We start from the raw sequence: 22,702 nt of genomic DNA on the forward strand, positions 1-22,702 counted from the left end.
CATGTTAATCTTTTGACTTTTTTTTTTAAATTATTAGTTACATAATAATTAAAAATATATTAGTTTTTAATAAATGAATTTATGCTAGAAAAAAAAAAGCCAATATTATACACTGTAATTCATATACCAAAGATAGTATAGTATAAAAATAATGCAACGCAATATTCTACTAAACGTCATACAATATTTAGCTTGCACTAGACCAATCTAGAATTCATGAAGTAGAAAATCTATTGGAGAAAGTAAAGTTTTATACAGTATATATACATCATTTTAAATCATGAACATTAATTTTCTTATTTGTATACACTCTCAATATCAATTTTATTTTAAGAAGGCCTAAAGAAAGCATAAACGACTAGAAAAGAAAACCACTTCAACCTCATTATCATGTTATAGTAATTACTAATAATTACCAAATTCAATAAATTTTCTCTTTTATAATTAACGAGAGAAAAAAATCATCATTAAAATGTGCCCTAATTTCATATATATATATTGTAGGGAATAATGATAATTGGAATAACATTTTATGTTCAAACATTGGCGGTGACGGTGAGAAGGAGAAGTCCAGTTTTCATGACAGCATTTAAACCCTTAGCGACAATAATTTCAGTCATTATGGGACTTCTAATTTTGGGAGATGCCCTGCACTTGGGAGGGTATGCTTAAATTTTAATTAATTTCTCGAATTAATTATTAATTACTATTGTTGATCAGTCTATCATTTTTCATAATTAACTAATTAATTTAATTTCAATTATTTCAGAATTCTGGGAGCAATATTGATAGTTATTGGTTTGTATGCAACTCTTTGGGGAAAAGAGAAAGAGAAAGATAGGAATTAATAAAATTAAAATAATAGTATTCAAGTTGTAATTTTTACTTTTAATATTGCTATTTTAATTTAATTATCTCATGGTCATCATGATATAATTATTTTACCCCTTGGTTTTCAGTTCATATTCTATCGTCGAAAATACTAGGATTAACTCCTCTTACTCTAATAGACGTTAATGAAATAAAGCCCTTGATATGAAGACTATTAGCTTCCAGAGGGCTTTGAATTAAATTCTTGATGCACGACATAGTTTAACTTTTTTATTTAATATTAGAGAATCGATCGAACATTGATATTTATAGCATACCAATGCCTTTTAGAAAGCAATAATGTTAGGTCCACAACTCTCTCTCATAACATTCTCTCATAACCCTCGACGTGGTAACTTGTCATTGGTTAGCTCGCAAATTGACAGACGGAACCTATTTTGCAAGCTGACTAATGACAAGCTTTCACGTCGAGGTTTGTGAGATTGAGTTGTAGATCTAACATCACTCTTTAAAAAGACAAAAATATATATATATATAGTTTTTTTTTTTTAATCATTACATCACTCTTTAAATATGTTGAAGTGTAAAATAGGAAATAAGATTATTCTCATTGTAAAATAGGATTATTCTCATTAAAGACTATCTTCTATATTAGGTTAGGATCCAAGCTATTAAGAATTACATCAGTTATAATAGGAATGTAACAATTTACTTCCTAGATTAGGCTTTTGTTTTTTGCTATAAATTCATTGTACATTTCATTGTGATGTATATAAGTAAAAACAAAGTATTTCTTCACATGGTATCAGAGCAAGGTTTCTGAAATTCCAAATTTTTTTTTTCTCTTCTCTCTTTCTCGGCATTTTTTTTCCGGTGACTATTCTCGAGCAACGATCAGGATCTGGTCTAATCACACCAGACTGATCGTCTTCTCATCGTCGTCATAACCCAGGTGGCTTCGTCGTCTGCCACCGCTGTACGCGCCCTCATGCGTCGATTGTGTTTCTATCAGCCACTGCTCAGATCTGTTTTTCCGGTGAGCATTCTGTTTTTCTGGCAAGCATGAGCTTTTGTTTTTCTGTCGACTTTAAGACACTCTGACCTTCTTCATGGATCCCCCTAAATCAGCCTCTCAGTCGCATCCAAATGGTTTTTCTTTTTTATCTCTCCTTCCCATCACCATTGAGAGATTAATTGGGACTGTTAATTATTCATCCTAGGCTGCCTCTGTCGAATTATGGTGTATGGGTCAAGGTCTGGAGGATCACTTGACCACCAAGGCTGCCGATATTACATCAGATAAGTCTTCCTGGACTAAAATTGATGCTATGTTATGTAGTATGTTATAGCAAACTATTGATCCCCCCTTTCACCCTATTTACAAATCTTACCGCTCTTGTTTTGATATTTGGAGTCAGGCTAAACTTTTCTATACAAATGATATTGAACGTTTATATTCTGTTGTGTCCAACTTAGTTCATCTCAAACAACAGGATATGAATATGTCGACTTCCTTGGTAAGATGGCCTCCCTTAAGACAGAATTCAATTTGTTGTTACCAGCTGGTAAATCTGCGGTAGAAGATTTAGCGTAACGGGACAAGTTCTTTATGGTCCTGACACTTGCAGCTCTAGGTCTAGATCTTACACCTGTTCGAGATCAAATCCTTTCTGGATCTACTGTGCCTTCCCTTGATGAAGTGTTTGCCAGATTACTTCGTGTTTCCTCCCCTACTACAGTGCATTCCCCTGGTGACTCTTTGATTCTTATTTCTTAGTCCCACACTTTTACTCAAAGAGAACAGGGCGATCGAGGTGGTAAAGGAAATCAACCCAAGTGTAGTCACTGTCATCGGTGGGGGCATACTAGAGAGAAATGTTTTAAGTTACATGGTCGACCTACCCAGGCTGCTAATATTGCTTAGGCTGATCACTCTAATCTTCATTCTAAGTCCTCTACAGTGCAGGTTCAGCCCTCATTAACTCTCACAGGTACTGATTATGACGAATACTTACAGTATCAGACCAGTAAGCAGTCTTTTTCATCCATTGCCTCCGTCGCTCAAACAAGTAATTCAGTTGCCTGCCTTACTCAGTCTTCTGCTTTAAGACCTTGGGTCTTGGATTCAGGTGCCTCAGATCATATTTCTAGTAACCCATGTTTACTTACTAAGATTACAAATACTGCATCTTTACCCCCTGTTACTTTAGCTACTGGGTCTAAAGCCAATGTTCAAGCTATTGGTTGTGCAAAACCCCTCCCCTCCTTAGAATTAGACTCTGTGCTTTATATTCCCAACTGTCCCTTTAATCTCGTGTCTATCAGTAAACTTACACACTCTTTAAATTGCTCTATTCGTTTTGATACTGACTCTGTTGTTATACAGGACCATGACACAAGACGGATGATTGGCACAGGACATGAGTCACAGGGTCTCTATCATCTCCATATCCCATCTACAGCATGCACTATCTCCGGATCTCCTTCATAATCGTTTGGGCCATCCTAGTCTTTCCAAACTTCAGAAAATGATCCTAGGTCTATCTAAATTATCGTTCTTGAGTTGTGAGTCGTGTCAACTTGCCAAGCATAGTCGTAGTTCTTTTCCAAAGCGTGTCAATAAACGGGCAGCGTCCCCCTTTGAGTTAGTGCATTCAGATGTGTGGGGTCCTTGTCGTGTTACCTCTACTTTGGGGTTTAAATATTTTGTTACCTTTATTAATGACTATTCCCTTTGCACTTGGTTATTTCTTATGCGATCTCGTTCTGAATTATTTTCCATATTTTCATCATCTTGTGCTGAAATTAAGACTGAACATAATACTACCATTCGTATATTACGGAGTGATAATGCTCGTGAATATTTCTCTAATTCCTTTATTAAATTCATGTCATCTCAGCGAATTCTTCATCAGTCTTCTTGTGCTTATAGTCCCCAACAGAATGACATTGTTGAGCGCAAAAATAGACACCTCATTGAACTGCTCGCACTCTTCTTTTACATAGCCACATCCCTTTCCGTTTTTGGGCTGACGTTGTTTTGACCACTTGTTACTTAATAAATCGCATGCATTCTTCTGTCTTACAAGACCAAGTCCAACACTCCATGTTATTCCCTGGTCATCATTATTTTCTCTTCCCCCACATGTCATTGGGAGCACCTATTTTGTTCACATTTTCTCTCCTGGTCAGGATAAATTGTCAGCCAAGTCTACGAAGTGTATTTTCTTAGGGTATTTACGTCTTCAGAAGGGCTACAAGTGTTATTCTCCCGCCATACATCACTACTTCATCTCTACTGATGTTACATTCTTTGAGTCTTCTCCATTTTTTTCTCATCCTACATTAGAGTCTGATCCGATAGTAGATGTCCTACCAATTCCATACATTGCTTTCCCACCTTCATCTGTTTTGGTACCTTAGTCTAGTACTAATACCACTCTTCCTGTCCACAATAGTCTTGTTCCTTTTGCAGGTGATCCTGATGTTCCTGCTATTGTTCCTGAGACCCCTGTCACTGCAGGTCCTGTGCTCAATTCCTCCAATGCCACGGTCTTGTCTCAAGTTGATCATTTTCCCATTGTTATTCGTAAAGGTATGCGGTCTACACGCAACCCTCATCCCATCTACAATTTTTTGAGTTATCATCGTTTATATCCTTCATATTATGCCTTTGTATCCACCATTTCTTCTGTTTCTATTCCTTGCACTGTTCATGAGGCACTTTCTCACCCCGAGTGGCGTCAGGCAATGGTTGAAGAAATATCTGCTTTGCATCATAATCATACTTGAGAGTTAGTTTCCTTACCTCCAGGTCATTCGACTGTTGGTTGTCGATGGATTTACACTGTAAAGGTTGGTCTAGATGGTAAAGTTGATCAGTTGAAAGCCCGTTTGGTGGCCAAGGGATACACTCAGATCTATGGCACAGATTATTTTGACACTTTTTCTCCTATTGCTAAGATGTCTTCTGTCCGGTTGTTCTTTGCTATGGCTGCTATTCGACACTGGCCTATGCATCAATTGGATATTAAGAATGCTTTTCTTCATGGTAAACTTCAGGAAGATATTTATATGGAGCAACCTCCTGGATTTGTTGCTCAGGGGGAGTCTGGTTTGGTATGTAAACTTCGTCGTTCTCTATATGACCTAAAACAGTCTCCTCGTGCTTGGTTTGGACGATTTAGCACAGTTATCCAAGAGTTTGGTACGATTCGATGTGAGTCTGATCACTCTATTTTCTATAGACATACATCATCAGGGCAATGTATCTATCTGGTTGTCTATGTCGATGATATTATTATTACAGGAAGTGATCAAGATGGCATTGGACAGTTGAAGCAACATTTGTTGAAACACTTTCAAACGAAAGACTTAGGGCTACTCAAATATTTTCTTGGCACAGAAGTCACTCAGTCCAAATCCAGTATTGTTATTTCTCAAAGGAAGTATGTACTAGATATTCTAGAGGAAACAGGGATGTCAGATTGCAGACCAATAGACTCTCCTATGTATCCTATTTAAAACTTTCACCTGGACAGGGGGAGCCTCTTACTGATCTGGAAGGTATCGAAGACTTGTTGGAAAACTTAACTATCTTCACATCACACGACTGATATTCCTTTTCTATCAGTGTTGTAAGTCAGTTCCTTCAAACTCCATGTGATAGTCATTGGGATGCGTTGTCCAGATTTTAAGGTATATCAAGGGAGCACCAGGTAGAGGCTTAATGTATGAAAATAAGGGCCATTCACATATTGTCGGATATTCAATGCTGATTGGGCAGGTTCTTCATCTGATAGACGTTCTACTCAGGATTTTGTGTTATTGGAGGAAACCTAGTTTCATGGAAAGTAAGAAACAAGCAGTTGTTGCAAGGTCAAGTGTTGAAGCAGAGTATCGTGCAATGGCTTTAGCCACTTGTGAGCTTGTTTGGTTAAAACAACTAATTCAAGAGTTGAGATTTGTTGAAGTACCACAAATGAAGTTACTCTGTGATAATCAGCTGCCCTTCATATGCTTCAAATCCAGTGTTTCATGATGACTAAATCACACTAGAAATTGATTGTCACTTTGTTCGAGAGAAAGTTCTATCAGGGTGTATTGCAACTAGTTATGTCAGTTCCAACGACCAGTTAGCAGACATCCTCACTAATTCTCTCAAGGGTTCTCGTGTTGACTTTATTGGTAACAAGCTTGGTGCATATGACTAATGCTCCAACTTGAGGGGGAATATTGAAGTGTAAAATAGGAAATATGATTATTCTCATTGTAAAATAGAAATAAATTTTCTCATTAAAGACTATCTTCTATATTAGGTTAGGATCAAAGTATTAAAATTAGATCAGTTTAATAGGAATGTAACAATTTACCATAGATTAGGCTTTTGTTTTTGCTATAAATTCATTGTACATTTTATTGTGATGTATGTAAGTGCAAAGTATTCTTTCACAAAATAGACAAAAAAAAAAAAAAAATGAATAATACTATATCAACAACCTTTTTTCACAAACTTCTCTTTACAACCCTGATGTTGCCTCGCAATTATTAGTGGGATCCGTTGTGAATTAATCAATTATAAACTGCCATGTCTGGTTGTGAGAGGGGATTGTTGGTGTAGTATTATTAAAAAAAAAATATATAGGTTTTCTTTTTTTTATCATTATTATTAGTTGATCTTTATGGTTAATATATTGTCCACATTAGTCAAAAAGCCTTCATAAAATTTAGGGAGCTATCCAAATGTGTTGCACAGTATCCTAATGGTCTTCTATTAGGTCTTCAAGTTTTGGGCCTTTTTTTTATTCAGGAAGAAAAGTTCTATACGGTGCATTGAAAAGACTAGAAAGAGATTGTGATAAAGATTTATTGGATGGACTTCAAATAAGCTTTGATGGGCGAAGATTAAGAAAAAGTATTTCTTGTAACATGTTTCTTTCAAAGAGAAACTAGAAATTATGTAACAAAATTCTTGAAAATAGTTTTTTTTTTTTCTTCTTCTAAATATTGGAATAAATATTCTAATTTACAAATCAATCGTAATTATTTTAGATGACGATAAATTGTGGGTAACTTTTGTTACAACACTAATTTTGTAAGAGAAATAAGATATATTTAAGCTTAGTTAGTAAATACGCATTTTACTAACTAGAAATAAGATTATTTAGATATATTTTATATGTGAATTATATGGTTAGCCATATATCACATAAAACACACATTTTCGTATTTTATAAAGACTGTTATTATACGTGTATAATATAAAGATGCGTATAATTCGTGAATTATTGATTATTGAAAAAAAAAAACAAAAAACAAACTGAGCTTTGTAATTCGCAAACAAGCATGCGGCCATGGCTCTGGAGGAAGGTAACAGCTTGTTACTAGTATTTGAAGAAGCAATCGAAGAATAAGAAGAGGAGAGGAAGGTTGTCTAGTTGAGTTGGTGGCAAAGGTGGCAGAGAGATATTTTTTTCGAGCACGTGATTGAAGTTGAGGAGGTGTGCTTGTTGGTTCTTGCCATCACACCCTCTAAGACGAAGAGAACGAGATTGAGATTTAGATTTTAATGTGTTTGCATCAAGGAAATGGTGACGATGGGTTTTGATTTTGGGGGAAATACAAACAGCAGCAAAGGCTAGAGGCAAAAGGCAAATGGTGGCGAACTGGTGAAGTTTTCAGAATTGCAAAACTGGATGGTGGGGTCGGTTCCATGTGCTACGTGGAGAGATCTATACGGAGGTTTCACAACAACAAACTTTTCTACTTCTTTTAGATCTTCCTTACATTTGTTATTATCACTCATTTTAATTGATTAATTAATATATTAAAAACAAATTCGACATACTCCACAGTTCAAATCTTTTGTTTCAGGATTGATGATACCTTATATCTAAAAATACTATATAAATTCATGATGTCACCTTCTACTACAAAATTATAACTTTAGATCAATAAAAAATAATATAATAAAAATGATAGTTTCTCATTTACGGCTCTTGCCGTATTAACTTAAATATTTATAAAAAGGTTTATAATTTTATATTAAAATTGAATGTTTACTTCTTAAACACACACTTTATAGAAATGGAGTCCAATATAGTATTTATCAGTATTCCTAAAAGTGTTAAATTATAAAAGTGTTAAAATTAAGATTGATATTGGCGTATTTTTCAAAACGTATTATTGACAATATCGTATTAAACCCATATACACCTGTACATTTTTCGTATCTGAATTTTATGGCCGAATTTATCAACGTATTTTTTACCGTTTGCCATATTATACTCGTAAAATTCTCGTACCTTTTTTTGTCGTACCCGTATTTACTAAATAGGTATTTAGTTGAAGTAATATATTTCAATCTGACCACTACTGTGTGTCAATGTCAATTAGAACTCTTGTGTGTATTATTTAAGAGATTCTAAGTTCGATCCACCTGAATTGTTAATAGAAATAGTAATGAGGAGATTTAACCGACTGCACTTCAACTTTAAGACGTGAGAAATATTGAGATGTGTCCAAATGGTTTTGAACATCCCTAGTGACATGTGGAATATGAAGCCCAAAGTCAGTTTCGCTCTCTCTCACATTTTGCCACCAAGGTGCAGAGAAATTTCATCTTCCCAGTTGGAGATTCAGTCTACTTTTAGGTTTTTATTTTTCAGCTCCCAAGAGTTTTCACGCCTGATCTAGAGACCACGCCCGTTGTTACTAAAACTGATGTGGCACAAGCAACATCACCTGATAATTTTACTATTGATGTTGCGGTATGAAGATCAGAATCTGGAGCCTGAAAAAGGTAACTATTTTGGCTTCTAAAATTGGAATTCTGTTTTATTTCAATATAGCGTGCATGTTAACAATTAATGAGCTGTCTCTTTTGTTGATGTTTCAATGTTTCGAACCGGATGATGAGATGATACGCCTCAAAAGGTAATGAATTAATCAAATTTGGTTTGTTGGGGTTGGGTTTTTTATACTTTTACATTTTTATATCTGCTTTTTGTACTATTGCAATGCCCAGGTTATTAACTCAGCCGGGAGTGTACTACTATTATGATATCTCCAAACCAATAATTATTTCGTGATTGTGATTCTGATAATTGTGTGGGTTTCATTGATTATTTGTTTTTTGTTTTAAACGTGATAGTAATGAAGGTTGGTAGTTGTGCAAATTTTTGTGATAGGCATTTTGTATTGATCTATTGCCATTTATTCTTCTTTAGTGGCCCTTCTGCTTGGTACTAGAATCTCATATTTTTGTTTAGTCTTTTGAGACTTATAAGCGTGTTGTGAGTTTTCTGATTTGATTGAAGTGATTGTGGTTTTACCAGATAGCGAGAAGAAAAGTGTGATATTTTCCTGGGGATTGGAAGGTCGCACTCTCAATTCTCATGCTTTAATTTTAATTTAATTGCTATGTGGAGGTTTTAGTAAAGTACAATATTATATGCTTATGAATTACAGGATTATGCATGCCCAAATTTAACTTTAAATTTGTAATTTATAGTGGAAAATACAGAATTATTAGCTAGAAGAAGTTTGAAATTCATATGAAAATATGAGTTATGACATTCAGTAACTGGAATGACAGATGATGTTAATTTTGGTACAAGTCCTGCTATTACTCACTGTTTACGTACTGTATATATAAGGTCTTATTTTCATTATATTTAGGATGTTTGTTGTGCTCTGTAGGGAGGATTGATAGCTGTCGCCACGGTTGGGTTGACTTCTGAAGCAGCTTATCATCTTGAGGTGAGCTGTATATTTTATTTATATTTTAATGTTGTGATTTTCATTCAATCAAATTCAGATTTTTATTTGTGGATTGTTAAACTTTGGAATTTGTAGGTATTATTATAAGTTTGAATTAGGGTTCTTTCTTTGTCACTATTTGTTTATTTATTTGTACATGTGTCAACTCATCTCTCTGAAATTTTGAATCTCTGAGGTAGCTGAATAAATTTCTTATACCATTTTGAATGACTCATTTATTTATCACTTAATGACGTTCCAATGTGACAGTGCAAGCTTTTAGGATTCTTTTGAGCAATCTCCAAAGAAGGCCAAGCAAGACCATGACAATGGCAAGACTAATGGAAAAGCTGGAGAATCTGTTGATTTAGACGTATATTTCTGGACCATACATTCTTCCTCTTTACAATTAAGACTTGACTGTCTGTCTAATGTTACATTTCTGTGTCTATATTTGAGTTCTATTTCTCTCTGCAATAGTTGATTTAGAAGTATCAAATGACTCAAAAATGGTGAAAAGCTTGGTTTTGAAGAAGATAAGGCAGTGAAGATAACCACAACCAAACAACACCAACAAGTTGAGAACAACAATGCAACTATGGTATTTTTTTTATTGTTTAAATTCTTATTGTTAGTCTCGCTGGTGATATTACAAATAAGCGTAAAGATAAACTGGGTTGTGTTGTTACATAGGAGCTTAAGTTGTTTTCAATACAGCTCCATGTATTTCATCTGCACTTAATTGTTCTATCGGTAAAACTATGTTTTTATCCGTCAAGCTTTGTGTACTGACAATTAAAGCAATGCTATGACATAAGAGACTTGGACTCCACAATGAACAAGTTTTGAGCACTGTGTTTGCACAATTAATGCAAATAAACCTTGTTAAGTCTTTGCCATTTTGCTTAGCATGTCAAATTGGTAGATTGCACATCTATTTCTCCATATTCTTCTAGTGGAGCTTCCAAGCCTCTTGAACTAATTCATTCTAACCTTTGACCGCTCTCCACAATTGAAGTTGTGCATGAATAATCTGTTAATTGGAGTTGTGACCAGTAGCTTCATTGAGTTGTTGCTGTTACTATACTGAGGTGAAGTTCTTGAAGTTGTTGCTGTTGTATACTGAAGTGATGTTGTTTTTTTTTTTTTTTTTTTTGGAGTTTCTGTAGTAGTTGAGATTGAGTTTGTGGTTAGCAGCTGAGATTAAAACGAGTGAAAGTTGTTAATAGATTAAAATTGAAGTGAAAGTTTGATAATTTGCTATTGTTGTTGTTGGCATATTGAAGCAGAATTGAGCTGTCGATAAACTGAAGCTGATACTGTTTGGTTTACTGAAGTGAAATCTTTTAAGCTGTTGCTGATGGTTTACTGAGTGAAGTTCCTTTCATTGAGTTTTGTGTAGTAGATAAGGTGGAGCTGTTGATAAACTGAAGCTGGTACGTTGGTTTACTGAAGTGAAGTTCCTATCTTGAGTTTGTGTAGTAGTTGAGGATTAACAGTTCCGATTGACACACTGAAGGTTATGAAGATGTGTTTGAAATGCAGAGCAGCTATTGAGCAATCAAGCGAGCTAACACCTCACCTCCCAAAAAAAAAAAGGGTTCTGAAAAAATTCAAATTCCATTCCCCCGAATATGATGTCTTTCCCCAAATTCAAACTCTTCTTCCCCTAGATAAAAATCTCTCCTAAAATTGAAATTGCTCTCCTTCCCCTAAATCAAATTTGAACTGCCGTTGTCTGTTGTCTACCACCACCACCGCCGGCTATCGTCTACCAAGAAGAACCTCAGTTCTCTTCAACTCACTCGAAAAGCCAAAACACAAACGAAACCAAAAACATTTCCTTCCATTCTCTCAAGTTTTCTTCCATGGCTTTCACCAACACTCTCTGTTCCTTCTTCACTCTTCCTCGAACTCCACTCACCGATTCCGATTCTCCCCTCTAATTTCTGACGACTCATTCATCTCAATTTCAGTGGCAATTTCCTTCCGATTTCTCGCAATTTCTCTCAAAAACGCTTCTCCACGCGAGAAAAAGTAATCAAATTCTCTCTTCTTCTTTTTGTTTGATGAAAATTGAAAATAATCGTTAATGCGTGCGATTTGTGTTTGTTTTCTAGATTGTTCTATAGCTTTTTTTGGTTTTATTTTGATTATGAAAGAAACACGTGGAGAGTTGGTTCAATTACGACATATTTAGTCGATTGGAAAGGAAGTTTTTGATAAATACATGAAATTTGAGAGTTTATGATAGTCTTCAAGGAAATTTATTTGTGGAGAAGGGAGTAGCCCTTGAGTTTTGTGTCCTAATAGATGTTTAAAGCTTGAGTTAGTTATCGTAAATTTATGTGTATTCATAGCTAACAGTCATAAACCATCACTTAACTGAACTATACAAAACAGTTGATTTGTTGTTGTATCTTGCACAGGGATTAAAAGAACTTGAGTTTCAGGAAGTTGGATGCTCACGGTCATCAGCTGAAGGGCAGCAACTCCAGGTCTTACGGTTTTTAGTTTTTCTTTCAATTTATCTCCATTTGTTTCCCATGACACAAATACATGTACTGCTTGGTGTGGTTTCGTTACTGCTTGCCATATTTTTGCTTGGGGTGGTTTCTGGGCAGCTCCAGGTTGTAGCCTGTGTGTATGTTTTTGTTTTGAAAATACTGCATCTTCTCTAGATTTATTGGTCTACTTATGTTGATTTGTAGCTTGAGAAACAAATTCTGGAAGCTGGGGGGATTGCTATGCAACGAAATGAAGTAGATTTGTGATTAATCTGCGAAAAATTAAATAATGCATGATTAGTATGGATTAGTTGGTTTTCCTGATGTCTAACTCAATCATCTTGATTTTCTTTCAATAAGTTTCGGCTGTGCAAGGTCATGGATTTAATTGAATTTCAGAGTTGTAATACCTCTGCTAATGTATGCTACTTTCTGTATTATGTTTTCTTTTGCAAGGTACGGTCTAAATGTTAATCTTTAAATCTCTGCAATTGATTTGCAGAGTTATGTTTATATTGGTTTGTGTTAGATTCAGTTGCAGTTCTTCTTGATATCTTTGATATTTATATGATATGGGTTATTAAAAAATTCTATAATGAAGATTGGCTACCTTAATACTCTTTTCTTTTCTTGTAGTGCATCAACAACTTTGGAAACGACATTTATTTTTGGTGGTCTTAAAAATATTCTATAGTGAAGTTGGCTACCTTAATACCTTCATATTCTATAATGAAGATTCAACTACATTTTCGTTGAGTTCTTTGTGGCGTATTAGATTCATTAGTTCTGTGTATAATTATGCATTTTCTTTTGGTTGGATAAAAGTTCTACATCTGTGTTTATCTTGTCATATGGCACTTCCAAATTATTTAACTATTTTGAACTGCATCTAGCAATTTTTTGCTCCGTGCATTGTAAAACTTACACTAAATATGCTCGAATATTATCCTAGGATTAGAGTTTGATGGTTACTCTTTTTCATTAGGTGTGGTAAAGATTTTGACATCAATGCTCAATAAGTTACAGATTCGAACCCTTTGCTCAATGAAGCGTTGGTTTAGGCTTTGAAGCAATCAAAACGAAATTTTTTGATAATTACTATAATAAATATGTTAATGATAGTATAAACGTTCTAGTTTTGCTTTTTTAAGTTTATTTTTTTCTTTATTGGATGGTTTGTGATTTAGGAGGTGTTGTGTCTGGTTATTGAACGAGAGACAGGGAGGGTGAGAAAATGTGGAAAGGAAGCTGAAAGAATGTGTACATTTTTGATGTTTGTTTATTTCTCATATTTGATTAATTGCTTAGGAATAGCAATTTTTTTGTTCATTATGTGAATATTTTGAAGGTTGATTTCTTCTGTTTTGATTAATTGCTTATGAATAGTAGCCAGAAGTTATTTAATTTTTTTTTGTTTTATTGCAAAAATTGTGAATATTATTGCAACTTCCTTCATTGATGATATAATAACTCATCACCATCAAGCCACCTTTGACAAACAGTATTTTGTATCTACATTTGAGATTAGCGTGAATGAGTTCTAAAACAACATAAAACAAAGATAATAAGGAAGCTGCAAATACCTACTGTCTATTTATCATGTACAATAATATATTCAAAATACAGATTATTGTGTAGTATATCTGAGTGAATTTATAAATTAACAAACAACAAAACTTGTCCATTTGAAGACAACAATCAATTAAACAAAACTTAACACCAGTAGGCAAACACTGCATTTTCTGCAAAACAACTACAGAACAACGCACATTTTGCTGCATCAACAAAAAGAAAAACTGCATAAAATGCAGCACTCTCCCCCTGCAGGTTTCTTCTGCAATTTTTTGGCCAAATGCATTTTTCTGCTACGCTTCTCCAACATGCCCAGCATCACTCCCAGCAAACACAACACTACAGCAACAAAATCTGCAGAAAATGTCCCAGAATCACACCGAAGTAGGGCAGCAAACTTCCCGCAGCTCCTATCAACAAACTCAACAAGCACCACATCACTCCAGCCAACTTCTGGCAAAAGAAAAAGCACTTCCCAGACACTGCAAAAAACATGAATCTGTATACCTGCAAAAAACAGCACTCTCACAGAATGAGAAACTGCAACATGAAATCCCACATGCTTGGGTTACCAGCATCAAGTCAAATATAAATCCAGATAGACCAAACAAATTCTATAGTTTCTTTATACGTAAACACAGAGAACAAAGAAATAACAGTTCTTTATACTTGAATACAGAGCACAGAATAACGAAATCAGAAATGTAGGAAGAACAAATTAAAGTGAGAAATTATCACACTCTAATTGTATTGGTTAAAAATAGGAGAGCCTTTAAGCCAATACCTCTTTTAATTGAATAGCTAAATTTGTATAATTGGCCCATATAAACACAAACACTTCAAAGTAGAAGAAATCATAAAGATATCACCATAGCACTTTCTTTGTCTTCTTTCTTCTTCGGATTTTTCTTTCTCCTTCTTCTCTTTCTTTTCTTTCTGACTTCTACAATTAAATTTGTCCACCAAGCTAACGCAGTTTGCAAAATAATGGAGTCTATTAAAACACTCTTCTTATAGCCTTAATGATAAACCATGTAACTACCGAATTCCAGAAACTTTATACATGATGATGAGTAAAAAAGAAAAGCACAAAATATCAAATATCAAGTTCCTATTAAAAGGTTCTCCGTATTATCACATCAAATTTCCCCTTAATAGTTTATTGTTCATAACATTTAAAAAAATAACTAGAATTGGATGGCAGGAACATGTTACTGACCAATGGTGTTGAACTGACTGCATTGTACGATCACTGGTAGCATACGAATGTTCCTGGCTTCCTGCACAACTTCAATAAATCATTAAACCACAAAAGGACAATCATTACCACTATTTCTTTTTATAATTTTGATTTACACTCCACACTGTTCTCCCCTAAAAACATTTTTAACGCACAAAATCACAACATATTCAACTCACTTGTCTAATGTCCAAGAAAATTTGAGAGGCACCATAAATAATTTTCTTTATAAAATATTTGATACTGTATAATTTTGAGTACAAACCCAATAATAAATAAGGAAGCAACTGAATGCATACAAATCTTTGTACATCTGAAAGTTGACTCAAACACTAAAACATTAATCTCAACAATCATATCTTTTTCTTCTCTCTAGTTTTCCCAATCACAAACAAATAGTAATTTTGTATTGGTTCAGTTAGTGATGGTCTTATGACTGTTATCTATAATAACCATAAATTTACGTACTAACTCAGCTTTACAACATCTATTATGACATTAAACTCAATGTGCTACTCCCTTCTCTACCCATCCACAACTAATAGAATTTGAGGTATGTTTGACTCTCACCCAATAAGGTCTTGTTGAATGGGAGGATTACCTTCTCTTATAAACCAGTAGGTTTGAGCATGCCTAGTCGGTGTGGACTCAAACACTTCCCCTCACGGTTTAAGCCTATATGTTGGGTCATGCCTGTAAGGTAGTTGTCGCTCTAACTCTCCACCCGTTGGTTAAGCACTCAGCTCAACTGAACCTGAGCGTCTTGTTGAATGAGAGGATTACCTTCTCTATAGACCAGTAGGTTTGAGCTGCCTAGTCGTGTGGGACTTAGACACTTTCTCCTCACGGTCAAGCCCATATGTTGGTCATGCCTGTAAGATTGTTGTCGGCTCTAACTCCTTACCCGCTGGTCAAGCACTCAGCTCAACTGAACCTGGACTCTGATACCATGATAGAATATGAGGTGGGTCTGACTCCTCACTTAATAAGACCTTATTGAATGGAGGATTACCTTCTCTTAATCAATGGTTTAAGCTTGCTTAGACGTGTGTGGGACTCCAACAACAACCACTCCGCCAGCCTTCCCTTTCACCGCCACTTCCCAAACTCAAACCCCCACAATTCGTTTCCGCCTTTACAAATATGCTAGGAAGGCCAACCTCATTTAGCCCCGCCAACCGTTCAACACGATTTCCCACCCAACAACCGTCCTTTGGAACACCATCATTATTGGTTTTTTGCAACAAAATGCCACAAGATGCCATTTTTGTTCTAGCCCAGATAAAAAATCTGCTCCTATACTTTGTGTGATAACTATACTTCCTCTTCGGCTCTCAAGGCTTTTGCCGCGACACGCAATTGAGAGTCGTGTAAAGCTGTTCATTTCCGTTAATTAGGGGTTTATTGAACCCCAGTAATTTTGTATACTCTTTGTGAATTTACTCTACTTTTTTTAGTTCTGTGGTGGATAGTGAATTGGTGGGTGTGGTTATTCTGATTTGATTATTCAAAGTATGATTTAGTTTGTAAAGTATTGATACGATGAAAGAAAACCTAGCTAGAGTGAATGCTGCTAAAAATGAAACAATATGTTGATGATGTACTACCTACTAGTGGTTGTGGATAACTGATAAGGATTTTTTGAATTACATATTGGATTTGTCCTGAGTTGTTGTTGTGGTAGTTAACATTACTTCTAGATTTGGAAGTCTATCATTTGCCAAAAGCACAATCTATTTTTTCCATATTATTCTAGATGAGTGAGAAATGTAGACCCACTTATCTAGAATAAGTCTTTATAAAGTCATGTTAAACATGTTTATGTAATAAATTATTTCTAGCGAGGGAAAAAACATATGTAATGTACAAATATTAGTCAATACATATGATGTGAGTTGAAATACACTCAACATATACCAATGACAAATCCAAATTGAGTCAATACCACAGTAAACAAAAAGATTCATGAACTTTAAATGAAACTCTTTTAGGCAAATGAACAAATCCATACATCATTAGGGACTAATATTATCAACTAAAACTATATGCTTCTTCCATGGCTATTTTTCTAATATATCATCATCAAGTCTCCAAATGCAGCATATGAAGATCCACCTCCCTCCATCACTGCTAATCTGCTCTTTCACTCTTCTTTTCACCTTCTTTCTCACCTCATTATCACTCTCCATCACACATTTTTGTGCTCTTGCTATCTCATCTGCAACCACAACAGCCTTATTCAATCCTATATCCATTTCAACTCACAGCCAGTCCCAAATTTTTCACCATGGATGCATTAGCAGTTTGCTCACATACAAGGCCATGCCACAATTGGAACACCAAACCACAAGCTTCCAAATTGAATTCCACCCACAATGGTATACAATCCCCCTATTCAACTATGAGCCAAGACCTCCTTTTGTGGCACCCATCCACAAACCAACCAATCTCCTTGGTTTTTTCCAGAATCCATTGGCGAAACCTCCTGGAGATGATCATCTTGTAATCACTAGGCCTTTCAACTTTATCCTTTGGTTGGTGCTTCCGTAATGGCCACAGAACCTCACCCCACTTTGCTCCAATCAACTGCAATTTCTTTCACTTGCTCTTCTCCAAAGCTCCCTTGGCTTCCAAAGCACAAGAAAACAACTGATGAATCAGGTTTGATCATCAAGCCATTTCATGATCTCCTCACCTTTTTTGTTTCTCATCCAAACTAACTTATTGCTTTCACCCTTGAGATCAATCACCGATCTAACTCTGTATTCTGTAAACAGGTGGCTTAGATTCCAACTTCCTCAAATGTGTTGACAATAATCCCTTTGGTCTCCTTGTATCTTCTTCATGGTTTAACTGTAGTGTAGCCACCATGCTTGTTCAACAAATTCAGGCAGACCACTCTTGAACTGGATTAATATAACTAGGGATCACCAACTCACCATCAAACTCTCAATTTCTCTTCCTACTTCATCATGTCGAATTGGAAGTACAGCACTGAGACCAGAAAAGCTTCACTAGACATTAGAACAATAAGAATAGGACTCCAAGTTCATTTCCCACATCTCATTGATGTACAAAGAAATCAACAACCAACCCGCAAATGGAACTGACTTAAGAGTTTAAAGCACATGCTGACAATAGCTTCTTTAACAGAGCTCTATGACATCTATATCTCAATTAAAAACTTTTTACAGATTTATGAACCTCTTGTGAAGGAGAGAGTCTACAGGAGGAGGAAGATTGATGAACCTTATGAAATAATAGATTCTGCAAGTGATTTGGTGCATGCAGCTGTAGGAGAGGTGCCAAAGGAAACCATGAGAAAGCAGTCACTGAGAAACATTCATCTCATCTAACAAGCGTTTGCAAACTCATTGGGGAGCTAGGTGGCCAGCGCCTGGTCCAGGGATGAAACAGCTCAGCTATTCATTGTTGTGGTAAATGTGAGTGACAGAAGATGAAAGTATTTTTTCCTTTTTAGAAATTTATTGGTTAATGTAAAGTACATGATGTATACACCTCTACAACTCTCGAAAACTTATTTAAGAAATAGTCAAGAGGTCATAATCAAACTATGGGTAAAACAATTCGATAGTCTTTGAAATCTCTAATTCAAGATGAGATTAGAGAGAGTTAATTTCAGTATAATAGAAGAGTACAAATATGAAATTTACAAGATTTACATATTAAGACAATTAAGGGAGATTGAATCAATTTACAGGTACAGATTACCTTAAATATCTTGTAGGGTAGTGTCTTGATTTAAGAACCTTTGTCATAATTTATCACCTTGGTCAACTTATAATTTAGCATCTACTGAAATGGTAGGCAAGAGAAGCGGCTAGAAGTCTTTCCTTAACGTGTATGTGTTTAATAATGAATCACGTTTTGGTAGAAGCCACAATAGAAGGGACGTATGCCGTGGCACACAAGAAAGCTGGAACTAAAATTCCAAAATGCTTGATGCCTAGGCACTTGCCGAGGCATGGTTTAGAGTTTCATTTTAAGAGAAAACCAAATGAAGTTATTTTCAGTTTTTATTATTCTGTAACTTCTTGATTGTTGTTGTAAGCTATTTTTCAGTTATCCTTTTAAAACCTATAAAGGAATGTAAGAATCGTTTTAATTGAGTTCAATGATAAATGTTCTCTTTACAGTCATCTATTCTTCTCATCTTATGAATGAAGTTGATTGATCCCCAATAATTCATAATGCTACATGGTAACTCTAGTCTGTTGTTTCTGCAATTAATATACTATTCTAACTTATCTTAAAGCTAATACCATATATCCTCAGACTTATTTAGAGAATGAAAATCTTTTTAATAGTACATATACTATTTCACTAAACATATATTCCTCTTCTTCATGACATGTTTCCTAATACATCCTCAATCAAGCATCCATATGCAGCAAATGAAGATCCACCATTCATTACTGCTGATCTACTCTTTCAATCTCTTTCTTTGACCTCTTCCTTTCTTCATTATCATTCTCCTCACACATTTTATAGCTCTTGCTATCTCATCTGTTGACAAACTTCTCCACTAATATTTCTATAATCCAATCTCAACTCCACAGCCACTCCAAAAATTTTCACCATTTGAATGCATTCATCTGTTCTCAGAATACATTGACCATTTTGCCATTGGAACACCAAAGCCAGGCTCCCCAAGTCTGAATTCCACCCACAATGTGAAACAAATCCTCCTACTGATTTAGAGACAACCTCGTTTTGTGTGGTCCATCCACACACCAAACCAGTCTCATTTGTCCCTTCAAGAACCCTTTTGGCAACCTCTGGACATCACCTTTGTAATCAGGATTTTTTAGTGGTGGCTTCCGTAATGACCACAAGAATCTATGCCCCCTTTGCTCCAGCCAAGTGTTATTTCTTTCATTTCTTTTTATCAGCTCCCCAGGCTCCAAAGCGAAGACAAACTATGATAAATCAGGTTGATCACGAATATTTATACTTGAGACTTATAATATATCAGAAAAACTGAGAGTTCAAGTTACTATCCATTGAAATATTTATATCACTTCTCATGATTTGACCTCTTCTTAGTTTTAAAGATTCTGTTTCAGTGTTTATATATATAATTTATTATTTTTTACTCATCTTAGTAGTTATGTGAAGTCACAAACATAAAAGTTAAAATCAACTCAACAAAATCGAATAAAATCTAAAATTAGTACAAGAAGCTTTTAACAACATAGAAAATGAAACAATAGTAACAAAAATATTTCATGAGACTTTCAAACTTGAAACTCTTAAGGAAAATGGATAAATATGAATAACAAGACTATGTCTCATGGCTTTGTTTTCTATATATCATCAATCAAGTCTCCAAATGCGCATATGAAGAGCCACCCTCCATTACTGCTAATCTGCTCTTTCACTCTCTCTTTAACCTCTTCCCCACCTCTTATCACTCCCATCACACATTTGATAGCTCTTGCTATCCATCTGCGACCACAACTTCCCCATTCATATCCCTATATCTAATCTCAACCCACACCCAATCCCAAATCTCTAACCATTTGGAATGCATTTTCTGTTGCTCAGCATACATAGGCCATGTCACAGTTGGACACACCACACAGCTTCCAAGATTGAATTCCACCCACATGTGACACAAATCCCCCTACTGATTTTGAGCCAACACCGCCTTTTGTGGAGCCCATCCACAAACCAAACCAATCTTCTTTGTTCTTTCCAAGAACCCATTTGGCAAAACCTCCGAGATAATCACTCTTGTAATCATTGGCCTTTCAACTTTATCTTTTGGTGGTGGCTTCCGTATTGACCACAAGAACTTCACACCACTTTGCTCCATCCGATGCAATTTTTTCGCTTGCTCTTTCTCCAAAGCTCCCTTGGCTTCCAAGCACAAGAAAAACAACTGATGAATGTTGATATCAAGCCATTTCATGTCTATCCTTTTGTGTCTAATCGAACTAACTTATGCTTTCACTCTTGAGATCAATCATGGTCCCAACTGTGTAAAATGGGCGACATGATCAAAATCATTCTCAAAGACTTAACGCATGAGATTCCAGCTCCTCAATGTGTTGACAATAATCCCTTTGTCTCCTTGAATCTTCTTCCATGGTTTAAATGTGGTGTACCACCATGCTTGTTCAACAAAACTTCAGGAGACAACTGTTGGAACTGGATTAACATAACTAGGGATCACCAAATCACCATCAAACTCTTCAATTTCTCTTCCATGTCGGAAGGTACACAAGAGACCAACACAGCTGCACTAGAAGAGGAGAACAAATAAGAAGGAACACCAAGTTCATTTCCCACATCTATCATGATGTACAAAAGAAATCAACTACCAATCCACAAGTGGAGCTGAGTTAGAACTGGAAAGCACATGCTTGACAATAGCTTCTTTAACACAAGCTCTATGACAATCTATATACTCAGTCATAAACTTTTCAAAGGATTTATGAACCTCTTGTGAAGGCAGAGTCAACAGGAGGAGAAAATTGATGAACCTTATTGAAGTATTAGATTGCAGTGATTTGGTTGTGCAGCTGAAGGAGGGGGCCAAAGGAAATCCATGAGAAGAACCGTCACTGAGAAACAATCATCTCGATCCAACAGCCTTTGCAAACTCAATTAGGAACTAGGGTGCCTGCGCCTGGTCAGTGATGAAGACAATCAACTTTCTTCATTTTTGTTGTGGTTGTTTGTGATGAGAGATCAAGAAGATGAAAGTATATTTCTTCTTCTTTGTCCTTCTTTTATAGTTTTTTTAATTTATATTCAAATATGTAAATTATTTTCTAATATATATTATCAATCCCACCCAATCAAGCTTGCATGTTGTCAGGGCATTTCTGCCGATCATGTAAATGTATTTGTCTATTTAATTTATCAGAGTTTTGGTTAATGACCTTAATCAGTTTAAGGGTCTATATATTTGTAAAATGGCAACAATTTCACTTCCTCACCTTATTATCGTCATCCTGACACATTTTATTTGAAACAAATTATGAATATTTATTTTCACTTATAGCGTACCGACAAGTGTCCTTAGTCCAGCAAGTTAATCACATGGCAGTGGCGCAATTTTGAACAGAATTTGATTGAGCACTGAAGAAAGTTTGGCCCTTTGAGGCATGGACACTAACCCCAACATGAAATTAACTTACAACTCTTTTCCATTTATTCAGTAAAGCAGCAAGAAACAAGATTGATACACTGAAATAAAATTGAAGCAAAAATCAGTAATCACGTTGATAAATTGGCAATGGTAACTTGGCACAGTTACATGAAAACGTTTTCAATGTGTTTCCAAAAGATTTTGATAATTCCTGCTGTTTCCTAAACATCCTCATCAATTGTTCAAATGCACATTGAATATCCACCATTCACATTGCTAATCTGCTCTTTTCACTCTTTTCTTTGAACCTTCTCCGCACTTCATTACATGTCCTCACACATTTTACCCTCTTGCTATCTCATCCCCACACAACTTCTCCACTAGTATTTTCTATAATCCAATCTCACTCCACAGCCATCCCAAATTTTCACATTTGGAATGCATTAATCTGTATGCTCTGCATACAGGGCCATGTTGCACATTGGAACTCCAAACCACAAGCTCCCAGACTGAATTCCCCCCACATTGAAACAAATGCTCCTACTGATTTAGATGCCAGCACTTCCTTTCGTGGTGTCCATCCACATACCAAACCATCTATTTGTTTTCTCTCCAGGAACCCATTTGGCAATACTTCCTGGAGATCACCTTCTGAAATCATAGCCTTCAAAT

At 35.5% G+C, this 22,702-nt stretch overlaps 1 long non-coding RNA gene across 1 annotated transcript; it reads left to right on the forward strand.

The window, feature by feature from the left end:
* Positions 1 to 9,028: 9,028 nt before the first annotated feature.
* LOC116112053 lies at positions 9,029 to 9,958 on the forward strand. The gene is made up of 3 exons (XR_004125175.1): positions 9,029 to 9,209; positions 9,532 to 9,591; positions 9,862 to 9,958. It is a non-coding gene; the product is annotated as an uncharacterized LOC116112053 (long non-coding RNA).
* The last annotated feature ends 12,744 nt before the right edge of the window (positions 9,959 to 22,702 follow it).

Source organism: Pistacia vera, unplaced genomic scaffold (assembly GCF_008641045.1).
Source record: "Pistacia vera cultivar Batoury unplaced genomic scaffold, PisVer_v2 Contig656, whole genome shotgun sequence".
NCBI lineage: Eukaryota > Viridiplantae > Streptophyta > Magnoliopsida > Sapindales > Anacardiaceae > Pistacia > Pistacia vera.